Below are 6,877 nucleotides of genomic sequence, written 5' to 3' on the forward strand. Positions count from 1 at the left end.
AACCTCTACCATCGGGGAGAAGGTACAGAAGCCTGAACACACACACCAACCGGTTTTGAAACAGTTTCTACCCTACTGTTGTTAGAATACCGAACGGTCTCACAGACTCTTAGTATTCGCATGTACCTGTGTTTTTGTTCCTGCTGCTGTTTCCCTATTATTTACTTATCTATGCTACTTAACTCTGTGAGCTGCCTGTATTGCTCACAAGACAAACTTTTCACTGTGCCTGTCATTACTTGCAAATCAAATATTTTCAATGAATCTTCCACCTTTAGGGTCACTGTTATCTTGGTCCAACTCATTCAATGTAAATATAAATTATTGAGTGTGGAATAACTTTATTTCACCTGCATTTTTTCCTGTTAAATGCCAACAGAACAGTATAGAGGTCAATCAAGCTCAATGTTTGTACAGTTCGATGATCTCAAAGCAGCCATGCAGAGTTTTAAAGACAGCAGGTCAGAGATTAACTTAATTTGAATGGAGATAATGCAGTGAGAGGGTTTTAATTGGAGAGAATGTTTACATTGAAAGTATCCCCAGAAGGGATGTAAACCACAGGCAGTAGCTTAGAAGATCAGAGATGGAGCTGTTAGGTCACTGGGACAACACGTGCTTCTGGGGCCATGTCAGGAGAATTGATCCCCTCAACCTTGGTTGTGTTCATGTCAGAACAATGCTGCACTCTCCCAACATTTATGTTCACCAACATTTCACGAGTTTCATCCCACCATCAAACTCACCATAGACTACTGTTTAGTATCTGTCTCATTCTTGGACACATGCATCTCCATCAAGGATGGGCACCACAGCACCTCACTCAACCACAAACCCACCCTCAACATATTAAAACAGCCGTCCCCTCTGACCCCCCTGCACTATACACACACACACACATCCTGTCACACAATACACATACACACTCCCACACTCACACCCACACACACACCTTCTCACAGATGTATACCCCATTACACTCAAACACATACACATACACACACTCTCACAGACACTCACACCATCGCCCCCTCCCACGCACACCCAAATGCACACACTCACTCCCCTGCACGCACACACATATACGTTTGTGGGGTGAATTTGTACATTCAGAATTATGTTTTGTTTTGCTCAAAAACTGCATAAAACCATGTCACATTCTATAAATGCCACTTTAGAAACAGAATCAGTCTGACCGAACACTGGGACACAGACAGATTTTAACCTCACATCTTCAATGCATTATCTGAGCTGAGATGGCACCGATTGTTAAAACTCTCTTGAGAATGTAACTTTAACAAAGGTCTGGGATGTACATAACAAGGAACTGAAACTAACATGATCATTCTGAAAGATGAAAGACTTCAGCTCAATTTGTTTAATATTACATGCCATGACACTGGAACCAGTTGGCTTCCTAACAAACCTCAATAGCAATATATGGTTACCATCAGACAAAGCTCCTCCTGAGCTGAGATTTCACCACCTTGTATGGTGGGATTACAGTCCATCTCCCCCACACCATGAACTTGGTGTTCTGGATTCCTACTCCAGGTCTAGCCAAACTAAATTAAACAGCAGCTATCAGCTCCAGAGAACAGTGCAGCTAAGATCAAAGAGTTACAAAGATTCAAGAAGAACCAGTTCCAACCAGACTGTGGGTTGTATATTGGAGAAGTGTCAGCCTGAGACAATCCACTTTATAGCTCCTGGCATGACAACAGTGAAGGGTATTGGTGTGACCCCATTGGATGATGTGACCCCATTGGCCTAAGCCACAGAACATTCTGGAAGATCAGGGAAAAGGAGGAGAGGGACATGCATCTGGATGTCAGTCCCTTCACAAAGCCTTGAACTGCGGTGGTGCTTTGACCATCTGCTCCAAATTGTTCATAAAAGCCCTAGGGTGAGGAGGGCAGGCCATTCAGCCCATCACATTCACACTGGCCCTTTGAAGAGCATTCCATCCAGGCCCAACTGCTATCCTCTCACCCTGCATTCCCCAAAGCCAATCCACTGAACCTGCACATATTTGGACTGTGGGAGGAAACCAAAGCACCCGGAGTACCCCATGGAGAGAATGTGCAAACTCGACACAAACAGACACCCAAGGGAGGAATCAAGGCCCGGTCCCAGACACTGTGAGGCAGCAGTGCTACCCACTGAGCCACCATGCCATTCCCAGGGGAATCTCAACCGGTTTTCAGCCCTTGTGACTGTGCTGTCAATTTTGCCCCAATCCTGCAGATCCCCAAAAGTTTTGTGCAAGATCACATCCCATCAACTGAATGCAGACATTTGCAAAGTAGGTAAGAGCGAAAGGACATACTATGAAAAGTCAGATATCCCAGGTGGGATTTGAACCCACAATCCCTGACTTCGGAAGCCAGTGCTTTATCCATTAGGCCACGGGGGCTACAGACATGACAAATAAAATGGCAGCCTTTAAATACTGCACCCTGACCTCTCATTGTGTGTTTTTCTGAGTTTTATTCTCTCACTGCACTCTGGGGATCCAAGATGGTGGTGTTCTCAGACGATCATGTTGCAGAGCTTCACACCACAGCACAAGGGGGAAGAATTTCTATCCTGCCCAATCCAGACCATCGCGATATCCTGGGACTCTGAAAAGGTTGTGGAGTCCCAGGACATTGTGAAAAATCAACTTACCTGCGTTTTCATCGTCCAGAGATGTTGAAGAAGGGAGGAGCAGTGTCCGGGGCCAGGCCCCCGGCCCAGCCTGCAGGATCCTCGGACTCGATTACCGACCAGGCCCTGGGGAAGGAGCTCGCGAAATCTCGCGAGATGTTGGGGAAGCAGATAGAGGCGAAGCTGGCCCCGATCTCTATCATGCTGCAGAAGCATGAACAGCAGCTGGGAGACCTGGAAAAGAGGACGGATGAGGTTGAACACACAGTCACAGTGGTGGAAGCTGATACCAGTTCCTCGAAGGGGAAGATCCAAACATCGGAGGCTGAGGGGTGACCTTACAGAGGTTTATAAAATCATGAGGAGCATGAATAGGGTAAACCGCCAAGGTCTTTTCCCTGGGGTGGGGGACTCCAGAACTAGAGGGCTTCGGTTTAGAGTGAGAGGGAAAAGATATAAAAGAGACCTAAGGGGCAACTTTTTCAGGCAGAGGGTGGTGTGTGTGTGTGGAATGAGCCGCCAGAGGAAGTGGTGGAGGCTGGTACAATTACATCGTTTAAAAGGCATCTGGATGGGTATATGAATAGGAAGAGTTTGGAGGGAGATGGGCTGTTTGCTGGAAGGTGGGACTAGATTGGGTTGGGATATCTGTTCAGCATGGACGGGTTGGACCGAGGGTGTGTTTCTGTGCTGTACATCTCTATGACTCGATGACTGGAAGTGTCAGTCTGAGTAAATCCGTTGTCTAGCTCCTGGCAATGTGACCCCATTGGATGATGTGAACCCAGCTCATGACCCCTTTGGCTAAAGCTACAGAACATTCTGGAAGGCCAGCGAAAAGAAGGATATGAACACACACCTGGATGCCAGTCCCTTGGCAAAGCCTTGACTGGGATCTGCAGCAGAGCTCTGACCATCTGCTCCAAACTTGTTCATAAAAGCCCTCGAGTGAGGGGGACAAGCCATTCAGCCCATCAAATCCACACTCAGTCTCTGAAGAGCATTCCATCCAGTCCCAAACCCATCGAGCCACCATGTCATCCTCAGAGAATCTCAGCAGTTCTTCATCATTGTGGCTCTGCTGTCTCTTTCAGACAATTTCACCCGAATCCTGCAGATCCCCGACAACTTTGTGCAAATTCATGTTGGGCAGCACTTCCCATCAACTGAATGCAGACATGGGGATGTTTAAAATGAAGATGAGAAGTAAAGATGAAAGATGGCAAGCTACGACAGGGTATCCACCCCAGATGGGACTTGAACCCCCAACCCCTGCCTGAAGATACCAATGCTGTACCCATTAGGTCACTGGGACTACGTTTGTGCTGTGAAACTGGCAGCCTTTAAATACTGCACCCTGATGGCTCATATTGTGTTTTTCTCAGTTTATACTCTCACTGATTGTTTTTTACAACTTCCATCTCATGCTAAAAAATTGGTTGCTTGATGAATTGATCCCATTTCCCATTTGTCCCCAAACGGACAGACAAGAAATCCACCAAACTCCAACTTTGCACAACTCAAGTCTGAGGAAAATGGAGCAGACAGGAATATAGCAAAGGGCACAATATTATTTTGTGCAGCACTTTCAAGATATTTGCAGTTACTGGGGAAGGAGAAAGTGGAGATGTTGCAAAAAGCTGCATTGAAGAGAAATCAACAGAATGTTAGCGGGCATTCAGCCCATTGTGGCTGTGCTGTCTCTTTTCAGATTTCCAGCATTCACAGCATTTAGCTTTTATTGGAGAGCTTGCCATTTCACTTGGCAATGAAAAACGTTTTGTGATTTACACATGAAATAACTGAAACCAACCTGGTCATTCGAAAAGATGAGAGACTTCACACACAATCCAGATGTTTTCAATATATAATTTCAGTGACATCACACTGTACACTTTTTCCATAAATTCTGTGTCTTACAATCTTATACTCCACAACCACCTGACGAAGCAGCAGCGCTCCGAAAGCTAGTACTTTGAGATAATCCTGTTGGACTACAACCTGTTGTTGTCTGATTTTTAATGATGTTTAGTAGAAACTTGCACAAGGTAATTCCAGGATTTGGGAGATCTTGGGGTGAATTGTCTGAAAGAGACAGCACAGCCAAAATGGGCTGAATGCCTGCTAAGATCCTGTTGAATTGTCCTCAATGCAGATTTTTGCAACATCTCCACTTTCTCCTTCCCCACTAACTGCAAATATCTTGAAAGTGCTGCACACAATAACATTGAACCTTTTGCTATTTTCCTGACTGCTCCATTTTCCTCAGTCTTGAGTTGTGCAAAGTTGGAGTTTGGTTGATTTCTCATCTGTCCGTTTGGGGACAAATGGGAAGCGGGATCAATTTATCAAGCAGCCAATTTTTTAGCATGAGATGGAAGTTGTAAAAGACAATCAGGAAGCACACAACACTCAGAAACACACATGATGAGAGGTCAGGGTGCATTATTCACCAGCTGCCATCGGCAACTGTGTGGTTATGCCCCAGTGGCCTAATGGATGAGGCACTGGCCTCCTAAGCCAGGGATTGTGGGTTCAATTCCCACCTGGGGTGTTTCTGTGGTTTATCCTTTATTTCCAATCTATTTTGGAAAAATCCCCATCTCTGCATTCAGTTGATGCTCAGTGGTCACCAACATGATCTTGCACAAGATTTTCGAGGATCTGCAGGATTGAATGTTGAAGGTGGTGATCAAGTGGCTGCTGTTTCTGGATGGGGACGAGATCCCTGAGAGTGCGGATAGAGAGGTTGCTTTTGGAAGCCAGCTCTCATCACACTCTCATCAACCAACCAACCCTTCAACACTGATCCCTCCAGAACATCGGATATTACTGACAGCAAAAACCCCTGCCAACGTTTATAGGTGCACCATCGACAGCATTCTGTCTGGATGTATCACTACCTGGTTTGGCAACTGTACCATTCAAGATTGGAGACGGTTACAGAGAGTGGTGAACTCGGCCCAGACAATCACAAAGGCCAACCTCCCATCTATAGAATCCATCTCCCAGGCCCACTGTCAAGGAAAGGTCTCCAGCATTCTCAAAGATCCATCCCACCCTGGCAATGTTTTTCTACAACCTCTACCATCGGGGAGAAGGTACAGAAGCCTGAACACACGCACAAACCGGTTTTGAAACAGTTTCTACCCTACTGTTGTTAGAATACTGAACGGTCTCACAAACTCTTAGTATTCGCCTGGACCTGTGTTGTTGTTCCTGCTGCTGTTTCCCTATTATTTACTTATCTATGTTACTGAACTCTGTGAGCTGCCTGTGTTGCTCACAAGAAAAAACTTTTCACTGTGTCTATCATTACTTGCAAACCAATTATTTTCAATGAATCTTCCACCTTTAGGGTCACTGTTATCTTGGTCCAACTCATTCAATGTAAATATAAATTATTGAGTTTGGAATAACTTTATTTCACCTGCATTTTTTCCTGTTAAATACCAACAGGACAGTATAGGGGTCAAGCAAGCTCAATGTTTGTACAGCCAACATTGAAGGAATGGTCCCAGAAAGACAAGAACAAATGGGTCAATGCTAATTCCTGCATCAGTGAGGAAACGAACAACAGATGAGGCGACTGTGGGGAAACAGACATTTGACTGTTTAATTTCAGATCAATGAATCTTCGAATGTGACTGCATATACTGAAGCCCATCATGTCTATGCTGTCTCTTTGGGAGAGCTGAGAAATTAATTCCACTCCCTTTCGCTCCAGTTCATCAAACATTTGTTGCCACATGGATCAAACTGACTTGGAAATGTTTTAATTCCATGATCTCAAAGCAGCCATGTAGAGTTTTAAAGACATTAGGTCAGAGATTAACTTAATTTGAATGGAGATAATGCAGTGAGAGGGTTTTAATTGGAGAGAATGTTTAAATTGAAAGTATCCCCAAAAGGGATGTAAACCACAGGCAGTAGCTTAGAAGATCAGAGATGGAGCTGTTCGGTCACTGGGACAACACGTGCTTCTGGGGCCATGTCAGGAGAATTGATCCCCTCAACCTTGGTTGTGTTCATGTCAGAACAATGCTGCACTCTCCCAACGTTTATGTTCACCAACATTTCACGAGTTTCATCCCAGCATCAAACTCACCATGGACTACTGTTTAGTATCTGTCTCATTCTTGGACACATGCATCTCCATCAAGGATGGACACCACAGCATCTCACTCAACCACAAACCCACCCTCAACATATTAAAACAGCCGTCCCC

The 6,877-nt window shown here is 45.1% G+C and overlaps 1 non-coding gene across 1 annotated transcript; it reads left to right on the forward strand.

Moving 5' to 3' along the window:
- The first annotated feature begins 5,130 nt into the window (after positions 1-5,130).
- Positions 5,131-5,203, forward strand: trnar-ccu (transfer RNA arginine (anticodon CCU)). Its single transcript has one exon. It is a non-coding gene; the product is annotated as a tRNA-Arg (tRNA).
- Positions 5,204-6,877: the final 1,674 nt, after the last annotated feature.

This window comes from Chiloscyllium punctatum, chromosome 18, assembly GCF_047496795.1.
Source record: "Chiloscyllium punctatum isolate Juve2018m chromosome 18, sChiPun1.3, whole genome shotgun sequence".
NCBI lineage: Eukaryota > Metazoa > Chordata > Chondrichthyes > Orectolobiformes > Hemiscylliidae > Chiloscyllium > Chiloscyllium punctatum.